The following is a 25000-nucleotide window of genomic DNA, read 5'->3' as shown; positions in this document are numbered from 1 at the left end:
CGTGCACGCGACCGAGTAAGGCCACTCAGAGACATCCATTTCCCAGGCATATGCCCCCTACGCACTTTTGGTGGTGCACCCCGCACGAACAATCCCGCCTCGACCAGCCTGAACAATTCCCCTCTCGAAGGAAGGCCTCGGCCTTAATCGTCCACGACAAACAGCTCGACGAGGCATGAAGCACCCACGGGAGCCGGAGCATGACGATGCAGAGTCTCGGTTCACAGGAGCCTGGGAAGAACATCCCGTACGGAACCCTTTACCCGAAAACATCCGAACCGCACATGCTCGCGACAGTCCTGCCGTTAGAGAATGCACCGTGCACGCGACCGAGTAAGGCCACTCAGAGACATCCATTTCCCAGGTATATGCCCCCTACGCACTTTTGGTGGCGCAACTCGCACGAACAGTCCCACCTCGACCCCGTAAACAAGCTTTTTTGCCTCGAAGAGTTCGTCGGAGACGAAGAAGCAACCTTCAGTGCAAACGTAGCACTCTTTTGTGCAACCGCCCAAACAACGCCCCCTCTACCCTCTGTCGAAACACTCGGCATTGCTGCTCCCTAAGGTGAGCTTCTCCTCATAGGCAATTCCGCTCTTATCCGGTCACGTTTGTGTGCCCGAATTTCGCAAGGCAACCTCCATGGGACATGGAAAAGACTCGAGAAGAGAGCTCGCTCACGGGAGAGAGAAGCCAAGGAGACCACGAGAGTGCTGAGAGTGGGACAGCGCTGAATAGGCGGGAGAAGCCTGCGCGTATAAACGGAGATATATATCCAATTGCAACGAAGGAACGTGCCAAAGATCGAGAACAATGGCAGAAATGCTAGTAACGTGCACTTCGGGACCAACGCATCACCGGAAGACAACCGCCAAACATCGAAAGAGTCGCGATGCTCCGCAACCTACGTGCAAAGCGGTCGCACACCGGGTAAGGGAGTGAGAGCCCCAAACATAGCTGGGCGAGGCGCTCACTCCGCTCTTTAATATCTCGTTAATACCGCCAAGGAAATGGCACAAGCACACACACACAAGCATCCTCGGAAGAGGACAGTTCGAGTGACAGGTCAAATCCAAGAGTTCCGAAGACTACCTCCAGGAACAATCGGGAACAAGACCGATTACAAGTCGTCGAGTCTGTTACTGGGCGAACACGAGATGCGCACAGGAAATCGATCAGCCCTCACAATGGCCCAAGGCCAGAGATCGGACTGCTACGATTTACCCCAACAATCATCGTGCCACTCTTCGCAGAGAGGTGATAGACGCCAACGAGCCCGCGCATAGCAATCGAGGTGTAAAAAGGGCGTTGAAGGCAGGAAGCCTGGACGAAAGAGGCTACGAGGTCACCTCGAAGCGGTCTAAGAATCGGGCGCACTTGGGGCGACTACCAGTGCCAACCCCTTATCCCGCGGTGCGTCCGACACACAGAAATTTCCAAGGCGGCCAAGGAGCCTCCCCGCATAGCAATCGGGGTGTGAGGTTACGGATGCAGCATTGATAGCAATCGAGGTGTGAGGCGAAGGATGCAGAAGTGAGAGCCGAGGGATGTAGCAGAGATAGCAATCGGGGTGTGTGATGCAGAAGAGATAGCAATCGAGGTGTGCGGTGGGAAGGGCCCAGCAGCCAGAATGCATGAAGCGACGGATGAAGCAGTGATGACAACCGGGCTGTGAGGAGAGGAGGGATGCAGCCAAGAAAGCAATCAGGGCTCGAGGCAAGGGATGCATCAAGGATAGCAATCATGTTGTGAGGCGAGATTCCAAAGGCTAAACGTGAGAGGCTGCAGGGTCGACTCAGAGAGGTCTATGCATGTGAGAGGCTGAAAGCAAGGTCGACTCGGAGCGGTCTATGCATCGGGCGCGCTTGGGGCGACTACCAGTGCCAACCCCTTATCCCGCGACGCGTCCGACAAAGAGAACGTTCCAAGGCGGCAGAGGAGGTTACCAGCCGAAGGATGCAGTAGCAATAACAGGTATAGTTCCGCGGCGGCCGAGAAGACTCACCGCATAGGAATCGGGATGCGAGGCGAGGGATGCGGCGGGAAGGCCCCGACGGCTAAACGGAAGAGGCTGCAGGGCCGCCTCGGAATGGTCCAAGCATCGGATGCGATTGGGACGACTACCAGTGCCAACCCCTTATCCCGCGATGCGTCCGATACACAGATAGTTCCAAGGCGGCCGAGGAGCCTCACCGCATATCAATCGGGGTGCGAGGCGAGGGATGGGGCGGGAAGGCCCCAACGGCTAGACGGAAGAGGCTTCAGGGCCACCTCGGAATGGTCCAAGCATCGGACGCGCTTGGGGCGACTGCCAGTGCCAACCCCTTATCCCGCGATGTGTCCGATACACAGATGGTTCCAAGGCGGCCGAGGAGCCTCACCGCATAGCAATCGGGGGTGCGAGGCGAGGGATGGGGCGGGAAGGCCCCAACGGCTAGACGGAAGAGGCTTCAGGGCCGCCTAGGAATGGTCCAAGCATCGGACACGCTTGGGGCGACTACCAGTGACAGCCCCCTATCCCGCGATGCGTCCGATACGAAGATGGTTCCAAGGCGGCCGAGGAGCCTCACCGCATAGCAATCGGGGTGCGAGGTGGGGGATGCGGCGAGATGGCCCCAACGGCTAGACGGAAGAGGCCACAGGGCCGCGTCGGAATAGTCCAAGCATCGGACGCGCTTGGGGCGACTACCAGTGACAACCCCTTATCCCGCGATGCGTCCGATACGAAGATAGTTCCAAGGCGGCCGAGGAGCCTCACCGCATAGCAATCGGGGTGCGAGGTGGGGGATGCGGCGAGATGGCCCCAACGGCTAGACGGAAGAGGCTGCAGGGCCGCCTCGGAATAGTCCAAGCATCGGACGCGCTTGGGGCCACTACCAGTGACAACCCCTTATCCCGCGATGCGTCCGATACGAAGATAGTTCCAAGGCGGCCGAAGAGCCTCACCGCATAGCAATCGGGGTGCGAGGTGGGGGATGCGGCGAGATGGCCCCAACGGCTAGACGGAAGAGGCCACAGGGCCGCCTCGGAATAGTCCAAGCATCGGACGCGCTTGGGGCGACTACCAGTGACAACCCCTTATCCCGCGATGCGTCCGATACGAAGATAGTTCCCAGGCGGCTGAGGAGCCTCACCGCATAGCAATCGGGGTGCGAGGCGAGGGATGCGGCGAGATGGCCCCAAAGGCTAGACGGAAGAGGCTGCAGGGCTGCCTCGGAATAGTCCAAGCATCGGACGCGCTTGGGGCGACTACCACTGCCAACCCCTTATCCCGCGATGCGTCCGATACACAGATAGTTCCGAGGCGGCCGAGGAGGTGGGGGATGCAGCGAGATGGCCCCAACGGCTAGACGGAAGAGGCTGCAGGGCCGCCTCGGAATAGTCCAAGCATCGGACGCGCTTGGGGCGACTACCAGTGACAACCCCTTATCCCGCGATGCGTCCGATACACAGATAGTTCCGAGGCGGCCAAGGAGCCTCACCGCATAGCAATCGTGGTGCGAGGTGGGGGATGCGGCGAGATGGCCCCAACGGCTAGACGGAAGAGGCTGCAGGGCCGCCTCGGAATGGTCCAAGCATCGGATGCGCTTGGGGCGACTACCACTGCCAACCCCTTATCCCGCGATGCGTCCGATACACAGATAGTTCCAAGGCGGCCGAGGAGCCTCACAGCATAGCAATCAGGGTGCGAGGCGAGGGATGCGGCGAGAAAGCCCCAACGGCTAGAGGGAAGAGGCTTCAGGTCCGCCTCGGAATGGTCCAAGCATCGGACGCGCTTGGGGCGACTACCAGTGACAACCCCTTATCCCGCGACGCGTCCGATACACAGATAGTTCCAAGGCGGCCGAGGAGCCTCACCGCATAGCAATCGGGGTGCGAGGCGAGGGATGCGGCGAGAAGGACCCAACGGCTACACGGAAGAGGCTTCGGGGCCGCCTCGGAATGGTCCAAGCATCGGACGCGCTTGGGGCGACTACCAGTGACAACCCCTTATCCCGCGACGCGTCCGATACACAGATAGTTCCAAGGCGGCCGAGGAGCCTCACCGCATAGCAATCGGGGTGCGAGGCGAGGGATGCGGCGAGAAGGACCCAACGGCTAGACGGAAGAGGCTTCGGGGCCGCCTCGGAATGGTCCAAGCATCGGACGCGCTTGGGGCGACTACCAGTGACAACCCCTTATCCCGCGACGCGTCCGATACACAGATAGTTCCAAGGCGGCCGAGGAGCCTCACCGCATAGCAATCGGGGTGCGAGGCGAGGGATGCGGCGAGAAGGACCCAACGGCTAGACGGAAGAGGCTTCGGGTCCGCCTCGGAATGGTCCAAGCATCGGACGCGCTTGGGGCGACTACCAGTGACAACCCCTTATCCCGCGACGCGTCCGATACACAGATAGTTCCAAGGCGGCCGAGGAGCCTCACCGCATAGCAATCGGGGTGCGAGGCGAGGGATGCGGCGAGAAGGACCCAACGGCTAGACGGAAGAGGCTTCGGGTCCGCCTCGGAATGGTCCAAGCATCGGACGCGCTTGGGGCGACTACCAGTGACAACCCCTTATCCCGCGACGCGTCCGATACACAGATAGTTCCAAGGCGGCCGAGGAGCCTCACCGCATAGCAATCGGGGTGCGAGGCGAGGGATGCGGCGAGAAGGACCCAACGGCTAGACGGAAGAGGCTTCGGGTCCGCCTCGGAATGGTCCAAGCATCGGACGCGCTTGGGGCGACTACCAGTGACAACCCCTTATCCCGCGACGCGTCCGATACACAGATAGTTCCGAGGCGGCCGAGGAGCCTCACCGCATAGCAATCGGGGTGCGAGGCGAAGGATGCGGCGAGAAGGACCCAACGGCTAGACGGAAGAGGCTTCGGGTCCGCCTCGGAATGGTCCAAGCATCGGACGCGCTTGGGGCGACTACCAGTGACAACCCCTTATCCCGCGACGTGTCCGATACACAGATAGTTCCAAGGCGGCCGAGGAGCCTCACCGCATAGCAATCGGGGTGCGAGGCGAGGGATGCGGCGAGAAGGACCCAACGGCTAGACGGAAGAGGCTTCAGGGCCGCCTCGGAATGGTCCAAGCATCGAACGCGCTTGGGGCGACTACCAGTGACAACCCCTTATCCCGCGACGCGTCCGATACACAGATAGTTCCGAGGCGGCCGAGGAGCCTCACCGCATAGCAATCGGGGTGCGAGGCGAGGGATGCGGCGAGAAGGACCCAACGGCTAGACGGAAGAGGCTTCAGGGCCGCCTCGGAATGGTCCAAGCATCGGACGCGCTTGGGGCGACTACCAGTGACAACCCCTTATCCCGCGACGCGTCCGATACACAGATAGTTCCGAGGCGGCCGAGGAGCCTCACCGCATAGCAATCGGGGTGCGAGGCGAGGGATGCGGCGAGAAGGACCCAACGGCTAGACGGAAGAGGCTTCAGGGCCGCCTCGGAATGGTCCAAGCATCGGACGCGCTTGGGGCGACTACCAATGACAACCCCTTATCCCGCGACGCGTCCGATACACAGATAGTTCCGAGGCGGCCGAGGAGCCTCACCGCATAGCAATCGGGGTGCGAGGCGAGGGATGCGGCGAGAAGGACCCAACGGCTAGACGGAAGAGGCTTCAGGGCCGCCTCGGAATGGTCCAAGCATCGGACGCGCTTGGGGCGACTACCAATGACAACCCCTTATCCCGCGACGCGTCCGATACACAGATAGTTCCGAGGCGGCCGAGGAGCCTCACCGCATAGCAATCGGGGTGCGAGGCGAGGGATGCGGCGAGAAGGACCCAACGGCTAGACGGAAGAGGCTTCAGGGCCGCCTCGGAATGGTCCAAGCATCGGACGCGCTTGGGGCGACTACCAGTGACAACCCCTTATCCCGCGACGCGTCCGATACACAGATAGTTCCGAGGCGGCCGAGGAGCCTCACCGCATAGCAATCGGGTTGCGAGGCGAGGGATGCGGCGAGAAGGACCCAACGGCTAGACGGAAGAGGCTTCAGGGCCGCCTCGGAATGGTCCAAGCATCGGACGCGCTTGGGGCGACTACCGTTGCCAACCCCTTATCCCGCGATGCGTCTGATACACAGATAGTTCCGAGGCGGCCGAGGAGCCTCACCGCATAGCAATCGGGTTGCGAGGCAGATTATTGGGAAGGGAACCCCCTGGGATGCGGCTCAAGCAGTGCCCAAAGGGACTGGAATGCGGAATCACATCGAGAGACCCAAATGCTATACGAGGGCTCAAATCGAATTATCGATTTGGCCACGACATGGACGCATCGGAACGACTACCTTTGCCGAACCACTCGCAATTGCATCCATACCGAAACCAATAGACATTTCCGTTAGAGCCCTCGCATAGCATTCGGGAATCTCGCATGCCCCTCTAAATCGACCAATGCTGGCGCTCAATGAAAATCCGAGCGCTACCACCGTTCGAGCGCCAGCATTGGTCGAGTTAGAGGGGCACGGGGGAGAATGCTCCAGTCAACACCTCCCCTATATAAGTTATTTGTCCGATTCTCGCACAACCGTAGTCTGCCTCGTCGAATCAAACAACGGTCCCAGATTCCGACTTCCGTTCCGTAGAGACCCAAAAGCTAGATGGAGGCTCGCAAGAAAGAGAGTCGGCGCATAGCAATCGGGTTTCTCGAACGTTTAGGGACCGAGCTCACTTGCGGATAGGGCAAAATCCGCCAAGCAACCCAAAAGCTAGACGGGGGCTCGAATCGAATCGCCTAGGCGGCCACAACAACGACGTGTTGGATCGACTACCAGTGCCAAACCATTCAGCAAGACTAGTCTGTGTCGAGGCCGGATAGAGATTCTCAGAGAGCGCCCGCATAGCATTTAGGAGACCTGCCGCGTCCCTCACACTCGACAAATGGTGGTTCACGTTTATAAATCCGAGCGATCCCAACCCTTTCAAGCACCAACATCGGTCGAGATAGAGGGGCACGGAGGGGGCTGCGTGAGACAACACAGTCCCCTATATAAGTTATTTGTCCGATTCTCACACATCCGAAGAATGGTCATCAAATCGGACAACAGCCCAAACTTCCGACTTCCGTCCCAGAAAGCCCAAGAGCTATCTAAAACGTTCATGGCCGGAACTCGATCGCGGCTATACCAGTCCGCCAAGCAACCCAAAAGCTAGACTGGAGCTCTAGTCGAATCACCTCTGTGGCCATTGCAAGGACGTGTTGGAGCGACTACCATTGCCGAACCATTCCGCAGGTCGAGTCCATACCAAGGCCGCATAGAGATTCACGATGAGCTCCTGCATAGCAATCAGGAGACTTGCCGTGTCCATCACAATCGATAAATCCTGGTGCAAGATTTTTGCATCCGAGCGCTCCAACCAGTCGAGCACCAGCATCAATCGACATAAACGGGCACGGGGGGAGGATGCTCGAGAACACTACCTCCCCTATATAAGTTATTTGTCCGATTCTCAAGCAGCCGAAGTCTGGTCATCGAATCGGGTCAAAGACCACAACTTCCGACTTTACCCACAATGCAAGTCATCGAATCGAACATCGGCCCCCGAGTCGGACTCCATGCGTATGTCAGGTCATCGGACCCAAATTCCGCCTTCCTGCGCATGGCGGGCCATCAATATCAACTCGGTCATCGGACCCAAACTCCGCCTTTTTGCGTATGGCACGCCTTCAAATCGGTCATCGGACCCAAATTCCGCCTTCCTGTGCATGGCGGGCCATCAACATCAACTCGGTCATCGGACCCAAATTCCGCCTTTCTGCGCATGGCACGCCATCAACTCGGTCATCGGACCCAAATTCCGCCTTCCTGCGCATGGCAGGTCATCGGACACAAATTCAGACCTCGCCAATATGCCTACGTATCGAATCGGTCATCGGACCCAACTTCCGACTTCATCCATACTGTAGGGTCTTTGAGGTTGGCGCGGTGCGCTCAACCCAGGGAGTCGACCCATCGAAGCATACACCTCCCCTATATAAGCTATTTGTCCGATTCCCACACCTGTGTAGTTTGCACCTCTGACCAGGACATCGACCCCAACTTCCGAACTCGACTGCAACGACGGCACCAGCGCCTTGGTGCGCACCTTGCGACGCACAGTCCCAACATTCGCCTTCCTGCACATGGCAGGTCATCGGACCCAAATTCCGACCTCGCGAGTATGCCTACATATCGAATCGGTCATCGGACCCAACTTCCGACTTCATCCATACCGTAGGGTCTTTGAGGTTGGCGCGGTGCGCTCAACCCGGGGAGTCGACCCAACGAAGCATACACCTCCCCTATATAAGCTATTTGTCCGATTCCCACACCTGTGTAGTTTGCACCTCCGATCAAGACATCGACCCCAACTTCCGAACTCGCCTCCAACGACCGAACCAGCGCCTTGGTGCGCACCTTGCAACGCACAGTGCCAACATTCGCCTTCCTGCACGTGGCAGGTCATCGGACCCAAATTCCGACCTCGCGAGTATGCCTACATATCGAATCGGTCATCGGACCCAACTTCCGACTTCATCCATACCGTAGGGTCTTTGAGGTTGGCGCGGTGCGCTCAACCCGGGGAGTCGACCCAACGAAGCATACACCTCCCCTATATAAGCTATTTGTCCGATTCCCACACCTGTGTAGCTTGCACCTCCGATCAGGACATCGACCCCAACTTCCGAACTCGACTAAAAAGACCGCACCAGCGCCTTGGTGTGCACCTTGCAACGCACAGTGTCAACATTCGCCTTCCTGCACATGGCAGGTCATCGGACCCAAATTCCGACCTCATGAGCATACCTACTAATCGAATCGGTCATCGGACCCAACTTCCGACTTCATCCATACCGTAGGGTCTTTGAGGTTGGCGCGGTGCGCTCAACCTGGGGAGTCGACCCATCGAAGCATACACCTCCCCTATATAAGCTATTTGTCCGATTCCGACACCTGTGTAGTTTGCACCTCCGCTCAGGACATCGACCCCAACTTCCGAACTCGCCTGCAACGACCGAACCAGCGCCTTGGTGCGCACCAAAAGTGCGCACTTTTGGAGGGCACTTTTCTGCGCTCCAAAGGTGCGCACTTTTGGAGGGCACTTTTTGGAGGGCACTTTTCTGCGCTCCAAAGGTGCGCACTTTTGGAGGGCACTTTTTGGAGGGCACTTTTCTGCGCTCCAAAGGTGCGCACTTTTGGAGGGCACTTTTTGGAGGGCACTTTTCTGCGCTCCAAAGGTGCGCACTTTTGGAGGGCACTTTTTGGAGGGCACTTTTCTGCGCTCCAAAGGTGCGCACTTTTGGAGGGCACTTTTTGGAGGGCACTTTTCTGCGCTCCAAAGGTGCGCACTTTTGGAGGGCACTTTTTGGAGGGCACTTTTCTGCGCTCCAAAGGTGCGCACTTTTGGAGGGCACTTTTTGGAGGGCACTTTTCTGCGCTCCAAAGGTGCGCACTTTTGGAGGGCACTTTTTGGAGGGCACTTTTCTGCGCTCCAAAGGTGCGCACTTTTGGAGGGCACTTTTTGGAGGGCACTTTTCTGCGCTCCAAAGGTGCGCACTTTTGGAGGGCACTTTTGTGCACTCCAAAGGTGCGCACTTTTGGAGGGCACTTTTCCTGTGCTCCAAAGGTGCACACCTAGGTGAGCACCTTCGACCACACCTTGTAGCACACCAAACTCTGACTTTCGACTTCATCCGCAATGCAGGGTCTTTGAGGTTGGCGCAATGCGCACAACCAGGGGAGTCGACCCATCAAACCCAACACCTCCCCTATATAAGCTATTTGTCTGATTCTCATACATGCGTAGCCTGCAGGAGCAATTAGGACATCGACCCCAACTTTCGGCTTCTAAACGAAAACAAGGTCTTTGAGGTTGGTGTAATGCGAACAACTAGGGGAGTCAACCCATCAAACCCAACACCTCCCCTATATAAGCTATTTGTCTGATTCTCATACATGTGTAGTCTACAGGAGCAATTAGGACATCGACCCCAACTTTTGACTTCTTAACGAAAACAAGGTCTTTGAGGTTGACGTAATGCGCACAACCAGGGGAGTCGACCCATCAAACCCAACACCTCCCCTATATAAGCTATTTGTCCGATTCTCATACATGTGTAGCCTGCAGGAGCCATTAGGACATTGACCCCAACTTTTGACTTCTTAACGAAAACAAGGTCTTTGAGGTTGGCGTAATGCGCACAACCAAGGGAGTTGACCCATCAAACCCAACACCTCCCCTATATAAGCTATTTGTCTGATTCTCATACATGTGTAGCCTGCAACAACGATTAGGACATCCACCCCAACTTCTGAATTCGTCTGCGTTGACCGCACCAAAGGTGCACGCCTTGGTGCTCACCAAAATCCGACTTCCGACTTCTTCTGCTATGCGGGGTCTTTGAGGTTGGCGCAGTGCGCACAACCAGGGGAGTCAACCCACCGAATGCAACACCTCCCCTATATAAGCTATTTGTCTGATTCTCATACATGCGTAGACTGCAGCAATGATTAGGACATCCACCCCAACTTTTGACTTCTTAAACAAGACAGGGTCTTTGAAGTTGGTGCAGTGCACACAACCAGGGGAGTCGACCCATCAAACGCAACACCTCCCCTATATAAAGCTATTTGTCCGATTCTCATACGTGTAGTCTGCAGCAGCGATTAGGACATCGACCCCAACTTCCGAATTCGTTTGCATTGACCGCACCAAAGGTGCACGCCTTGGTGTGCACCCTGGAGTGCACTTTGGTGCTCACCTCGGTGCACACTTTGGTGTGCACCTCGGTGTGCACCAAAGGTGCGCACCTTGGAGCGCACCAAAGGTGTACACTTTGGAGCGCACCACATAGGGTCTTTGAGAGGTTGGCGCAGTGCGCACACCAAGGTGGGTGTTGAGGTGCGTGCCGAGGTGGGTGGGTGCTAGGGTGCGCTCCATGGTGGGTGCCAGGGTGGGTGCGTGCTAGGGTGGATTCCAAAGAGGGTCATAGGGTGGGTGCCAAGGTGGGTTGGTGATATAGTGGGTTCAAAGGTGGGTACTAGGGTGGGTTCCAAGGTGGGTCACAAGTTGGGTGCCAGGATGCGTGGGTGTTAGGTTGGGTGCCAAGGTGGGCTCCTGCGTGGGTGGGTGCTAGGGTGGGTTTCAAGGTGGACGCGAGGGCGGGTGCCAAGGTGGGTAACAAGTTGGGTGTTAGGATGGGTGAGTGCTAGAGTGGGTGCCAAGGTGGGTGGGTGCTAAGGTGGATGCCAAGGTGGTTCACAGGGTGGGTGGGTTCTAGGGTGAGTTCCAAGGTGGGTCACAGGTTCAGTGCTAGGGTGGGTGTCAAGGCGGGTGTCGAGGTGCCTGGGTGCTAGGGTGTGGATGCCAATGTGGGTCATAGGGTGGGTACTAGGGTGGGCTGCAATGTGGGTGCCAAGGTGGGTAACATGCTCGGTGGGTTCTAAATTGGGTGCCAGGGTGGGTGTGCACCCACCTTGCCCGAGGTGGGTGCCAAGGTGCCAGTGTGGGTGGGTGCTAAGGTGGATGCCAAGGTGGGTGAGAAGGTGGGTGATAGGTTGAGTGGTAGGATGGGTGGGTGCCAAGATGGGTCACAGGGTGGGTGCAAGGGTGGGTAGGTGCTAGGGTTGGTGTCAGGGTGGGTGGGTGCTAGGTTGGGTTCCAAGGTGGGTGCGAGGGTGAGTGTCAAGGTGGGTCACAGGTTAGGTGCTAGGATGGGTGAGTGCTAGGGTGCAAAGGTGCCAGGGTGGGTGCTAGGATGGGTCGATGCTAGGGTGAGTGGCAAGGTGGGTCCACAAGTGTCAAGGTGGGTGCCGAGGTGGGTGCCAAGTCGGCGACTGCTATGGTGGATGCCAAGGTGGGTCACGGGGTGGGTGCCAAGTTGCTAGGTTGGGTTCCAAGGTGGGTGCCAACGTGGGTGCTAGGGTGCGTGGGTTAAAGGGTGTGTCACAACGTGGGTGCCAGGATGGGTGCGCACCCACACTGGCCAAGACGGGTGCGGGTGCAAGGTTGGGTTCCAAGCCCGGTCACAGGCTGGGTGCTAGGATGGGTGGGTGCCAAGGTGGGCACCAGGGTGGGTGCACCCACCCTGGCCAAGGTGGGTCACGGGGTGGGTCCTAGGGTGGGTAACGGGGTGGGTACTAAGGTGCGTGCCAAGGTGGGTCATAGGGTGGGTGCCAAGGTGGGCACCAGGGTGGGTGTGCACCAACCCTAGCCAGGGTAGGTCACGGGGTGGTTGTCGGGGTGGGCGTCAAGGAGCCAAGGTGGGTGGCAAGTAGCCAAGTTGCGTGCCAAGGTGGGTGTCGGGGTGGGTGCCAAGGATCCAAGGTGGGTGCCAAGGAACCAAGGTGGGTGTCTGGGTGGGTGCCGAGGTGGGAGCCAGGGTGGGTCCCAAGGTGAGTGCAAAGGTGGGTGCCAGGGTCAAGGTGAGTGCCAATGTGGGTTCCAAGGTGCCAGGGTCAGGGTGAGTGCCAATGTGGGTTCAAAGGTGCTAAGTTGGGTGCGAGGTTGGGTGCGAGGGTGGGTGGGTGCCAAGGTGTGCTAGGTGGAAGCCCGGGTGGGTCGGCATCCCATGGGTGTCGAGTTGGGTGCCTGATGGGTGCTTCTTGTCAAGTTTTAGTCGTCGGGACTCATTTCGAGCCTTAGAGGTCGTTTCTTGTCCGGTTGCCCTGTCTTCGACCTGGGAACCCAATTTTGGTCCTCGGGTCCCATTTTTTTTTGTCTCGCATCCCACTTTTGGCCTGTGGCCTTTTCGGGGTCGATTCTCGTTTTGGGCATCAGAGCATGTTTCTTCTCCTAAAACCCAATATTTGTTTATTAAGTCTCGGAACACATTTTTGTTCTCGTGGACCCATCATGGGTCTTGGAACGCATTTGTGGTCCTTGGGTCCCATTTTGCATCCCGAAACTTGTGTTTTGGTGCTTGATCCCTATTTTGGGTGCCCACCTTGCACCAAGTGCGCACCCGGGGCAAACCGAGCGCCTTGGTGCACCGGGGCAAGATCGAGCGTGCACCCGAGGCGCCCCGAACATGCACCAAGGTGCACTCGGCCCACATGTGAGCGCAGGTCGTTGCGCCCGAGGTGGTGTGTGGGCACCGCGTTGCAGACGGGACACTGCACGCACACGACGCCCCCTCCAGGTGCACGCACGTAGGCCGGGCCGGGTGCACACCCGACGCCCTAGCAAGGTGCGCGCACCCGGGCAGGGCTCACACTTGGCGAACGGGGCGCACTTCGCGAGGGAGGGTGTGCACCTCGACGGGGGTGGGTGGCCGGGGTGGATTCGCACGTGGGTCGCGGTTTGCTAAGTACACACTGCGACAAGCTCATAACGGGTGCGATCATACCAGCATTAGTGCACCGGATCCCATCAGAACTCCGCAGTTAAGCGCGCTTGGGCCGGAGTAGTACTGGGATGGGTGACCTCCCGGGAAGTCCCGGTGTTGCACCCTTTTTTAGTTTTTCGCCGGGCGTCGCAATGCTATTTGAATAAACCTTTTGCCCGTTTGCGTTCTCGTCGGGGCCGGGCCGGGCCGGGGTGCGCTGCCCGCACTACCGCGCGCGCGGGGGCGACACCGAGCGCGCACCCGAGGCACCCCGAGCACACAGGCCACGGTGCAACCCGGGCGTTGTGCGCGCACCCCGGTGCGCCCGAGGTGCTGCGCGCGCACCCAGGTGAAATCGGTGTGCACCTCGGCCAGTGCGCGCTCGGTCGAGTCGCGCACGTTGGCCAAGGTGCACGGTGATGTTTCTTACTCTAAGGTTCCGCACCAGACGCCCGGGACAGGTGAGCGAAGCTGGGCGGGGCCGGGTGCGCGGCCGGGGCAGGTGCACGCAGCTGGAGAGAGCTTTGGAGCACACTTCGGAGCGCACCAATGATGCGCTCCATTCAAAAGTTTCCTGAAAAGGCAAAAAAAGTTGAGATTATAGAATTTCCCACTTGAGAGATTGTAAAAAAAAAAAATTTAAAATGAAGGAAACGCGGGTGCCAAGGTGTGCGCAGCCCAGCCAAGGTGTGCGCACCAAGGCGCCCACCCTGGCGAAGGTGCACGCAAGGTGCGCACCCGAGGCAAACCGGACAATTAACCCAACTTTCGACTTCGCGCGCACCTTGGAGCGCACTTCGGAGCGCTCCTTGGTGCGCACCAATCTTGGGCACCTCGGAGTGCACCATGGCGCCCACCAAGGTGCGCACCCGGGGCAAACCGAGCTCCGACTTCGTGCGCACCTTGGAGCGCACGAAAGGTGCGCACCATGGCGCCCACCAAGGTGCGCAGCCCAGCCAAGGCGTGCGCATCAAGGTGCGCACCCTGGCGAAGGTGCGCACCCGGGGCAAACCGAGCTCCGACTTCGTGCGCACCTTGGAGCGCACAAAAGGTGCGCAACCCAGCCAAGGTGTGCGCACCCCGGTCAAACCGAGCTCCGAATCGTGCGCACCAGAGGTGCACGCCATCGTGCGCACCTTGGAGCACACTTCGGAGCCCTCCTTGGTGCGCGCCGATGTTGCGCACCTCGGAGCGCACCCGGGGAAAACAATGCAATTAACCCGACTTTCGACTTCGTGGGCACCTCGGAGCGCTCTCGGGTTCGCACCTCGGAGCACACCGAGGTGCGCACCTTTGATGCGCTGCCTTCACCAATTTCCAGAAAAGGCAAGAAAACATTGAGAAGGTGTGCGCACCGAGGTGCCCACCCTGGCGAAGGTGCACGCGAGGTGCGCACCCGGGGCAAACCGGGCTCCGACTTCGTGCACGCCGCACCTTGGAGCACACTTCGGAGCGCTCCTTGGTGCGCACCAGGGCGCGCAACCCAGCCGAGGTGCCCACCCCGGCGAAGGTGCACGCGAGGTGCGCACCCGGGGCAAACCGGGCTCCGACTTCGTGCACGCCATGGTGCCCACCGCGGCGAAGGTGCACGCGAGGTGCGCACCCGGGGCAAACCGGGCTCCGACTTCGTGCACGCCGCACCTTGGAGCACACTTCGGAGCGCTCCTTGGTGCGCACCATGGTGCCCACCAGGGCGCGCAACCCCGCCGAAGGTGCACGCGAGGTGCGCACCCGGGGCAAACCGGGCTCCGACTTCGTGCACGCCGCACCTTGGAGCACACTTCGGAGCGCTCCTTGGTGCGCACCATGGTGCCCACCAGGGCGCGCAACCCCGCCGAAGGTGCACGCGAGGTGCGCACCCGGGGCAAACCGGGCTCCGACTTCGTGCACGCCATGGTGCGCACCGCGGCGAAGGTGCGCACCCGGGGCAAACCGGGCTCCGACTTCGTGCACGCCGCACCTTGGAGCACACTTCGGAGCGCTCCTTGGTGCGCACCAGGGCGCGCAACCCAGCCGAGGTGCCCACCCCGGCGAAGGTGCACGCGAGGTGCGTACCCGGGGCAAACCGGGCTCCGACTTCGTGCACGCCGCACCTTGGAGCACACTTCGGAGCGCTCCTTGGTGCGCACCATGGTGCCCACCAGGCCGCGCAACCCAGCCAAGGTGTGCGCACCAAGGTGCACGCGAGGTGCGCACCCGGGGCAAACCGGGGTCCGACTTCGTGCACGCCGCACCTTGGAGCACACATCGGGGCGCTCCCGGGTTCGCACCGGCGTTGCGCACCGTGGTGGGCACCTCGGAGCACACCAAGGTGGGCAGCGAGGTGCGCACCTTTGATGCGATGCCTTCACTAATTTCCATAAAAGGCAAAAAAAAAACGAGATTTTAAAATTTCCGTTTTGAAAGATAGTGAGAAAAAGGGAATGCTGGTGCCATCTTGAGCCCGCCCTGGTGCGCAGCCCAGCCAAGGTGTGCGCACCAAGGTGCCCACCCTGGCGAAGGTGCGCGCCCGGGCAATTAATCCAACTTCCAACTTCGCGCGCGCCAGGGTGGGAGCGCACCCAACAACCGGGCCTGGGAAGAGCCAATGCGAGAAACCCCACCAAACGCTCTGACAAAAAAAGAGGGGGCGCTCCAGTAACCCCGCTTCGGAGCGCACCCTGGGCAAACCCAGCCAAGGTGCCCACCCCGGCCAAGGTGCAGGCGAGGTGCGCACCCGGGGCAAACCGGGCTCCGACAACGTGCACGCCGCACCTTGGAGCACACTTCGTAGCGCTCCCGGGTGCGCACCTCAGAGCACACCAAGGTGGGCAGCGAGGTGCGCACCTTTGATGCGCTGCCTTCACTAATTTCCAGAAAAGGCAAAAAAAAAAGGAGATTTTAAAATTTCCGTTTTGAAAGATAGTGAAAAAAACGGAACGCGCGTGCCATCTTGAGCCCGCCCTGGTGCGCAGCCCAGGTAAGGTGCCCACCCTGGCAAAGGTGCGCACCCGGGCAATTAACCCTACTTCCGACTTCGTGCGCGCCAGGGTGGCAACCGGGCCTCGGAAGAGCCAATGCGAGAAACCCCACCAAACGCTCCGACAAAAAAAGAGGCGGCGCTCCAATAACCCCGCTTCGGAGCGCAGCCGGGGCAAACCCAGCCAAGGTGCCCACCCCGACGAAGGTGCACGCGAGGTGCGCACCCGGGGCAAACCGGGCTCCGACAACGTGCACGCAGCACCTTGGAGCACACTTCGAAGCACTCCCGGGTGCCCACCGGCGTTGCGCACCGTGGTGGGCAGCGAGGTGCGCACCTTTGATGCGCTGCCTTCACTAATTTCCAGAAAAAGGCAAAAAAAAATGAGATTTTAAAATTTCCGTTTTGAAAGATAGTGAAAAAAAAGGAACGCGGGTGCCATCTTGAGCCCGCCCTGGTGCGCAGCCCAGGCAAGGCATGCGCACCAAGGTGCCCACCCGAGGTGCACACCCGGGGCAAACCGGGCTCCGACTTCGTGCAGGCCGCACCTTGGAGCACACTTCGGAGCGCTCCTTGGTGCGCACCATGGTGCCCACCAGGGCGCGCAACCCAGCCAAGGTCTGCACACCAAGGTGCCCACCCCGGCGAAGGTGCACGCGAGGTGCGCACCCGGGGCAAACCGGGCTCCGACTTCGTGCACGCCATGGTGCCCACCGCGGCGAAGGTGCACGCGAGGTGCGCACCCGGGGCAAACCGGGCTCCGACTTCGTGCACGCCGCACCTTGGAGCACACTTCGGAGCGCTCCTTGGTGCGCACCATGGTGCCCACCAGGGCGCGCAACCCAGCCAAGGTGTGCGCACCAAGGTGCACGCGAGGTGCGCACCCGGGGCAAACCGGGGTCCGACTTCGTGCACGCCGCACCTTGGAGCACACATCGGAGCGCTCCCAGGTTCGCACCAGCGTTGCGCACCTTTGATGCGCTGCCTTCACTAATTTCCAGAAAAGGCAAAAAAAAACGAGATTTTAAAATTTCCGTTCTGAAAGATAGTGAAAAAAACGGAACGCGGGTGCCATCTTGAGCCCTTCCTGGTGCGCAGCCCAGGCAAGTTGTGCGCACCAAGGTGCCCACCCTGGCGGAGGTGCGCGCCCGGGGCAATCCGGGCTCCGACTTCGTGCACTGCATGGTGCCCACCAAGGCGCGCAACCCAGCCAAGGTGCCCACCGCAGCGAAGGTGCACGCGAGGTGCGCACCCGAGGTGCACACCCGGGGCAAACGGGGCTCCGACTTCGTGCACGCCGCACCTTGGAGCACACTTCAGAGCGCTCCTTGGTGCGCACCAGGGCGCGCAACCCAGCCGAGGTGCCCACCCCGGCGAAGGTGCACGCGAGGTGCGCACCCGGGGCAAACCGGGCTCCGACTTCGTGCACGCCATGGTGCCCACCGCGGCGAAGGTGCGCACCCGGGGCAAACCGGGCTCCGACTTCGTGCACGCCGCACCTTGGAGCACACTTCGGAGCGCTCCTTGGTGCGCACCATGGTGCCCACCAGGCCGCGCAACCCAGCCAAGGTGTGCGCACCAAGGTGCACGCGAGGTGCGCACCCGGGGCAAACCGGGGTCCGACTTCGTGCACGCCGCACCTTGGAGCACACATCGGGGCGCTCCCGGGTTCGCACCGGCGTTGCGCACCGTGGTGGGCACCTCGGAGCACACCAAGGTGGGCAGCGAGGTGCGCACCTTTGATGCGATGCCTTCACTAATTTCCATAAAAGGCAAAAAAAAAACGAGATTTTAAAATTTCCGTTTTGAAAGATAGTGAGAAAAAGGGAATGCTGGTGCCATCTTGAGCCCGCCCTGGTGCGCAGCCCAGCCAAGGTTTGCGCACCAAGGTGCCCACCCTGGCGAAGGTGCGCGCCCGGGCAATTAACCCAACTTCCAACTTCGCGCGCGCCAGGGTGGGAGCGCACCCAACAACCGGGCCTGGGAAGAGCCAATGCGAGAAACCCCACCAAACTCTCTGACAAAAAAAGAGGGGGCGCTCCAGTAACCCCGCTTCGGAGCGCACCCTGGGCAAACCCAGCCAAGGTGCCCACCCCGGCCAAGGTGCAGGCGAGGTGCGCACCCGGGGCAAACCGGGCTCCGACAACGTGCACGCCGCACCTTGGAGCACACTTCGTAGCGCTCCCGGGTGCGCACCTCAGAGCACACCAAGGTGGGCAGCGAGGTGCGCACCTTTGATGCGCTGCCTTCACTAATTTCCAGAAAAGGCAAAAAAAAAAGGAGATTTTAAAATTTCCGTTTTGAAAGATAGTGAAAAAAACGGAACGCGCGTGCCATCTTGAGCCCGCCCTGGTGCGCAGCCCAGGTAAGGTGCCACCCTGGCAAAGGTGCGCACCCGGGCAATTAACCCTACTTCCGACTTCGTGCGCGCCAGGGTGGCAACCGGGCCTCGGAAGAGCCAATGCGAGAAACCCCACCAAACGCTCCGACAAAAAAAGAGGCGGCGCTCCAATAACCCCGCTTCGGAGCGCAGCCGGGGCAAACCAAGCCAAGGTGCCCACCCCGACGAAGGTGCACGCGAGGTGCGCACCCGGGGCAAACCGGGCTCCGACAACGTGCACGCAGCACCTTGGAGCACACTTCGAAGCACTCCCGGGTGCCCACCGGCGTTGCGCACCGTGGTGGGCAGCGAGGTGCGCACCTTTGATGCGCTGCCTTCACTAATTTCCAGAAAAAGGCAAAAAAAAATGAGATTTTAAAATTTCCGTTTTGAAAGATAGTGAAAAAAAAGGAACGCGGGTGCCATCTTGAGCCCGCCCTGGTGCGCAGCCCAGGCAAGGCATGCGCACCAAGGTGCCCACCCGAGGTGCACACCCGGGGCAAACCGGGCTCCGACTTCGTGCAGGCCGCACCTTGGAGCACACTTCGGAGCGCTCCTTGGTGCGCACCATGGTGCCCACCAGGGCGCACCCGAGGCAAACCGGGCTCCGACTTCGTGCACGCCGCACCTTGGAGCACACATCGGAGCGCTCCCAGGTTCGCACCAGCGTTGCGCACCTTTGATGCGCTGCCTTCACTAATTTCCAGAAAAGGCAAAAAAAAACGATATTTTAAAATTTCCGTTCTGAAAGATAGTGAAAAAAACGGAACGCGGGTGCCATCTTGAGCCCTTCCTGATGCGCAGCCCAGGCAAGTTGTGCGCACCAAGGTGCCCACCCTGGCGGAGGTGCGCGCCCGGGGCAAACCGGGCTCCGACTTCGTGCACTGCATGGTGCCCACCAAGGCGCGCAACCCAGCCAAGGTGCCCACCGCAGCGAAGGTGCACGCGAGGTGCGCACCCGAGGTGCACACCCGGGGCAAACCGGGCTCCGACTTCGTGCACGCCGCACCTTGGAGCACACTTCAGAGCGCTCCTTGGTACGCACCAGGGCGCGCAACCCAGCCAAGGTGCTCACCCCGGCGAAGGTGCACGCGAGGTGCGCACCCGGGGCAAACCGGGCTCGGACTTCGTGCACGCCGCACCTTGGAGCACACATCGGAGCGCTCCCGGGTTCGCACCAGCATTGCGCACCTTTGATGCCCTGCCTTCACTAATTTCCAGAAAAGGCAAAAAAAAGAAAAAAATGAGATTTTAAAATTTCCGTTTTGAAAGATAGTGAAAAAAACGGAACGCGGGTGCCATCTTGAGCCCGCCCTGGTGTGCAGCCCAGGCAAGTTGTGCGCACCAAGGCACCCACCCTGGCCAAGGTGGGTCACGGGGTGGGTCCTAGGGTGGGTAACGGGGTGGGTACTAAGGTGCGTGCCAAGGTGGGTCATAGGGTGGGTGCCAAGGTGGGCACCAGGGTGGGTGTGCACCAACCCTAGCCAGGGTAGGTCACGGGGTGGTTGTCGGGGTGGGCGTCAAGGAGCCAAGGTGGGTGGCAAGTAGCCAAGTTGCGTGCCAAGGTGGGTGTCGGGGTGGGTGCCAAGGATCCAAGGTGGGTGCCAAGGAACCAAGGTGGGTGTCTGGGTGGGTGCCGAGGTGGGAGCCAGGGTGGGTCCCAAGGTGAGTGCAAAGGTGGGTGCCAGGGTCAAGGTGAGTGCCAATGTGGGTTCCAAGGTGCCAGGGTCAGGGTGAGTGCCAATGTGGGTTCAAAGGTGCTAAGTTGGGTGCGAGGTTGGGTGCGAGGGTGGGTGGGTGCCAAGGTGTGCTAGGTGGAAGCCCGGGTGGGTCGGCATCCCATGGGTGTCGAGTTGGGTGCCTGATGGGTGCTTCTTGTCAAGTTTTAGTCGTCGGGACTCATTTCGAGCCTTAGAGGTCGTTTCTTGTCCGGTTGCCCTGTCTTCGACCTGGGAACCCAATTTTGGTCCTCGGGTCCCATTTTTTTTTGTCTCGCATCCCACTTTTGGCCTGTGGCCTTTTCGGGGTCGATTCTCGTTTTGGGCATCAGAGCATGTTTCTTCTCCTAAAACCCAATATTTGTTTATTAAGTCTCGGAACACATTTTTGTTCTCGTGGACCCATCATGGGTCTTGGAACGCATTTGTGGTCCTTGGGTCCCATTTTGCATCCCGAAACTTGTGTTTTGGTGCTTGATCCCTATTTTGGGTGCCCACCTTGCACCAAGTGCGCACCCGGGGCAAACCGAGCGCCTTGGTGCACCGGGGCAAGATCGAGCGTGCACCCGAGGCGCCCCGAACATGCACCAAGGTGCACTCGGCCCACATGTGAGCGCAGGTCGTTGCGCCCGAGGTGGTGTGTGGGCACCGCGTTGCAGACGGGACACTGCACGCACACGACGCCCCCTACAGGTGCACGCACGTAGGCCGGGCCGGGTGCACACCCGACGCCCTAGCAAGGTGCGCGCACCCGGGCAGGGCTCACACTTGGCGAACGGGGCGCACTTCGCGAGGGAGGGTGTGCACCTCGACGGGGGTGGGTGGCCGGGGTGGATTCGCACGTGGGTCGCGGTTTGCTAAGTACACACTGCGACAAGCTCATAACGGGTGCGATCATACCAGCGTTAGTGCACCGGATCCCATCAGAACTCCGCAGTTAAGCGCGCTTGGGCCGGAGTAGTACTGGGATGGGTGACCTCCCGGGAAGTCCCGGTGTTGCACCCTTTTTTAGTTTTTCGCCGGGCATCGCAATGCTATTTGAATAAACCTTTTGCCCGTTTGCGTTCTCGTCGGGGCCGGGCCGGGCCGGGGTGCGCTGCCCGCACTACCGCGCGCGCGGGGGCGACACCGAGCGCGCACCCGAGGCGCCCCGAGCACACAGGCCACGGTGCAACCCGGGCGTTGTGCGCGCACCCCGGTGCGCCCGAGGTGCTGCGCGCGCACCCAGGTGAAATCGGTGTGCACCTCGGCCAGTGCGCGCTCGGTCGAGTCGCGCACGTTGGCCAAGGTGCACGGTGATGTTTCTTACTCTAAGGTTCCGCACCAGACGCCCGGGACAGGTGAGCGAAGCTGGGCGGGGCCGGGTGCGCGGCCGGGGCAGGTGCACGCAGCTGGAGAGAGCTTTGGAGCACACTTCGGAGCGCACCAATGATGCGCTCCATTCAAAAGTTTCCTGAAAAGGCAAAAAAAGTTGAGATTATAGAATTTCCCACTTGAGAGATTGTAAAAAAAAAAAATTTAAAATGAAGGAAACGCGGGTGCCAAGGTGTGCGCAGCCCAGCCAAGGTGTGCGCACCAAGGCGCCCACCCTGGCGAAGGTGCACGCAAGGTGCGCACCCGAGGCAAACCGGACAATTAACCCAACTTTCGACTTCGCGCGCACCTTGGAGCGCACTTCGGAGCGCTCCTTGGTGCGCACCAATCTTGGGCACCTCGGAGTGCACCATGGCGCCCACCAAGGTGCGCACCCGGGGCAAACCGAGCTCCGACTTCGTGCGCACCTTGGAGCGCACGAAAGGTGCGCACCATGGCGCCCACCAAGGTGCGCAGCCCAGCCAAGGCGTGCGCATCAAGGTGCGCACCCTGGCGAAGGTGCGCACCCGGGGCAAACCGAGCTCCGACTTCGTGCGCACCTTGGAGCGCACAAAAGGTGCGCAACCCAGCCAAGGTGTGCGCACCCCGGTCAAACCGAGCTCCGAATCGTGCGCACCAGAGGTGCACGCCATCGTGCGCACCTTGGAGCACACTTCGGAGCCCTCCTTGGTGCGCGCCGATGTTGCGCACCTCGGAGCGCACCCGGGGAAAACAATGCAATTAACCCGACTTTCGACTTCGTGGGCACCTCGGAGCGCTCTCGGGTTCGCACCTCGGAGCACACCGAGGTGCGCACCTTTGATGCGCTGCCTTCACCAATTTCCAGAAAAGGCAAGAAAACATTGAGAAGGTGTGCGCACCGAGGTGCCCACCCTGGCGAAGGTGCACGCGAGGTGCGCACCCGGGGCAAACCGGGCTCCGACTTCGTGCACGCCGCACCTTGGAGCACACTTCGGAGCGCTCCTTGGTGCGCACCAGGGCGCGCAACCCAGCCGAGGTGCCCACCCCGGCGAAGGTGCACGCGAGGTGCGCACCCGGGGCAAACCGGGCTCCGACTTCGTGCACGCCATGGTGCCCACCGCGGCGAAGGTGCACGCGAGGTGCGCACCCGGGGCAAACCGGGCTCCGACTTCGTGCACGCCGCACCTTGGAGCACACTTCGGAGCGCTCCTTGGTGCGCACCATGGTGCCCACCAGGGCGCGCAACCCCGCCGAAGGTGCACGCGAGGTGCGCACCCGGGGCAAACCGGGCTCCGACTTCGTGCACGCCGCACCTTGGAGCACACTTCGGAGCGCTCCTTGGTGCGCACCATGGTGCCCACCAGGGCGCGCAACCCCGCCGAAGGTGCACGCGAGGTGCGCACCCGGGGCAAACCGGGCTCCGACTTCGTGCACGCCATGGTGCGCACCGCGGCGAAGGTGCGCACCCGGGGCAAACCGGGCTCCGACTTCGTGCACGCCGCACCTTGGAGCACACTTCGGAGCGCTCCTTGGTGCGCACCAGGGCGCGCAACCCAGCCGAGGTGCCCACCCCGGCGAAGGTGCACGCGAGGTGCGTACCCGGGGCAAACCGGGCTCCGACTTCGTGCACGCCGCACCTTGGAGCACACTTCGGAGCGCTCCTTGGTGCGCACCATGGTGCCCACCAGGCCGCGCAACCCAGCCAAGGTGTGCGCACCAAGGTGCACGCGAGGTGCGCACCCGGGGCAAACCGGGGTCCGACTTCGTGCACGCCGCACCTTGGAGCACACATCGGGGCGCTCCCGGGTTCGCACCGGCGTTGCGCACCGTGGTGGGCACCTCGGAGCACACCAAGGTGGGCAGCGAGGTGCGCACCTTTGATGCGATGCCTTCACTAATTTCCATAAAAGGCAAAAAAAAAACGAGATTTTAAAATTTCCGTTTTGAAAGATAGTGAGAAAAAGGGAATGCTGGTGCCATCTTGAGCCCGCCCTGGTGCGCAGCCCAGCCAAGGTGTGCGCACCAAGGTGCCCACCCTGGCGAAGGTGCGCGCCCGGGCAATTAACCCAACTTCCAACTTCGCGCGCGCCAGGGTGGGAGCGCACCCAACAACCGGGCCTGGGAAGAGCCAATGCGAGAAACCCCACCAAACGCTCTGACAAAAAAAGAGGGGGCGCTCCAGTAACCCCGCTTCGGAGCGCACCCTGGGCAAACCCAGCCAAGGTGCCCACCCCGGCCAAGGTGCAGGCGAGGTGCGCACCCGGGGCAAACCGGGCTCCGACAACGTGCACGCCGCACCTTGGAGCACACTTCGTAGCGCTCCCGGGTGCGCACCTCAGAGCACACCAAGGTGGGCAGCGAGGTGCGCACCTTTGATGCGCTGCCTTCACTAATTTCCAGAAAAGGCAAAAAAAAAAGGAGATTTTAAAATTTCCGTTTTGAAAGATAGTGAAAAAAACGGAACGCGCGTGCCATCTTGAGCCCGCCCTGGTGCGCAGCCCAGGTAAGGTGCCCACCCTGGCAAAGGTGCGCACCCGGGCAATTAACCCTACTTCCGACTTCGTGCGCGCCAGGGTGGCAACCGGGCCTCGGAAGAGCCAATGCGAGAAACCCCACCAAACGCTCCGACAAAAAAAGAGGCGGCGCTCCAATAACCCCGCTTCGGAGCGCAGCCGGGGCAAACCCAGCCAAGGTGCCCACCCCGACGAAGGTGCACGCGAGGTGCGCACCCGGGGCAAACCGGGCTCCGACAACGTGCACGCAGCACCTTGGAGCACACTTCGAAGCACTCCCGGGTGCCCACCGGCGTTGCGCACCGTGGTGGGCAGCGAGGTGCGCACCTTTGATGCGCTGCCTTCACTAATTTCCAGAAAAAGGCAAAAAAAAATGAGATTTTAAAATTTCCGTTTTGAAAGATAGTGAGAAAAAGGGAATGCTGGTGCCATCTTGAGCCCGCCCTGGTGCGCAGCCCAGCCAAGGTGTGCGCACCAAGGTGCCCACCCTGGCGAAGGTGCGCGCCCGGGCAATTAACCCAACTTCCAACTTCGCGCGCGCCAGGGTGGGAGCGCACCCAACAACCGGGCCTGGGAAGAGCCAATGCGAGAAACCCCACCAAACGCTCCGACAAAAAAAGAGGCGGCGCTCCAATAACCCCGCTTCGGAGCGCAGCCGGGGCAAACCCAGCCAAGGTGCCCACCCCGACGAAGGTGCACGCGAGGTGCGCACCCGGGGCAAACCGGGCTCCGACAACGTGCACGCAGCACCTTGGAGCACACTTCGAAGCACTCCCGGGTGCCCACC

The 25000-nt window shown here is 60.6% G+C and overlaps 2 non-coding genes across 2 annotated transcripts; both read left to right on the top strand.

Moving 5' to 3' along the window:
- Nucleotides 1-13315: 13315 nt before the first annotated feature.
- Nucleotides 13316-13434, top strand: LOC131862152 (5S ribosomal RNA). Its single transcript, XR_009361178.1, has one exon. It is a non-coding gene; the product is annotated as a 5S ribosomal RNA (ribosomal RNA).
- A 7817-nt stretch (nt 13435-21251) lies between these two features.
- Nucleotides 21252-21370, top strand: LOC131862133 (5S ribosomal RNA). Its single transcript, XR_009361159.1, has one exon. It is a non-coding gene; the product is annotated as a 5S ribosomal RNA (ribosomal RNA).
- Nucleotides 21371-25000: the final 3630 nt, after the last annotated feature.

The sequence above is a fragment of the Cryptomeria japonica genome, unplaced genomic scaffold (genome assembly GCF_030272615.1).
Source record: "Cryptomeria japonica unplaced genomic scaffold, Sugi_1.0 HiC_scaffold_35, whole genome shotgun sequence".
Taxonomy (NCBI): domain Eukaryota; kingdom Viridiplantae; phylum Streptophyta; class Pinopsida; order Cupressales; family Cupressaceae; genus Cryptomeria; species Cryptomeria japonica.
This window is presented reverse-complemented; position numbering and strand designations above follow the sequence as displayed.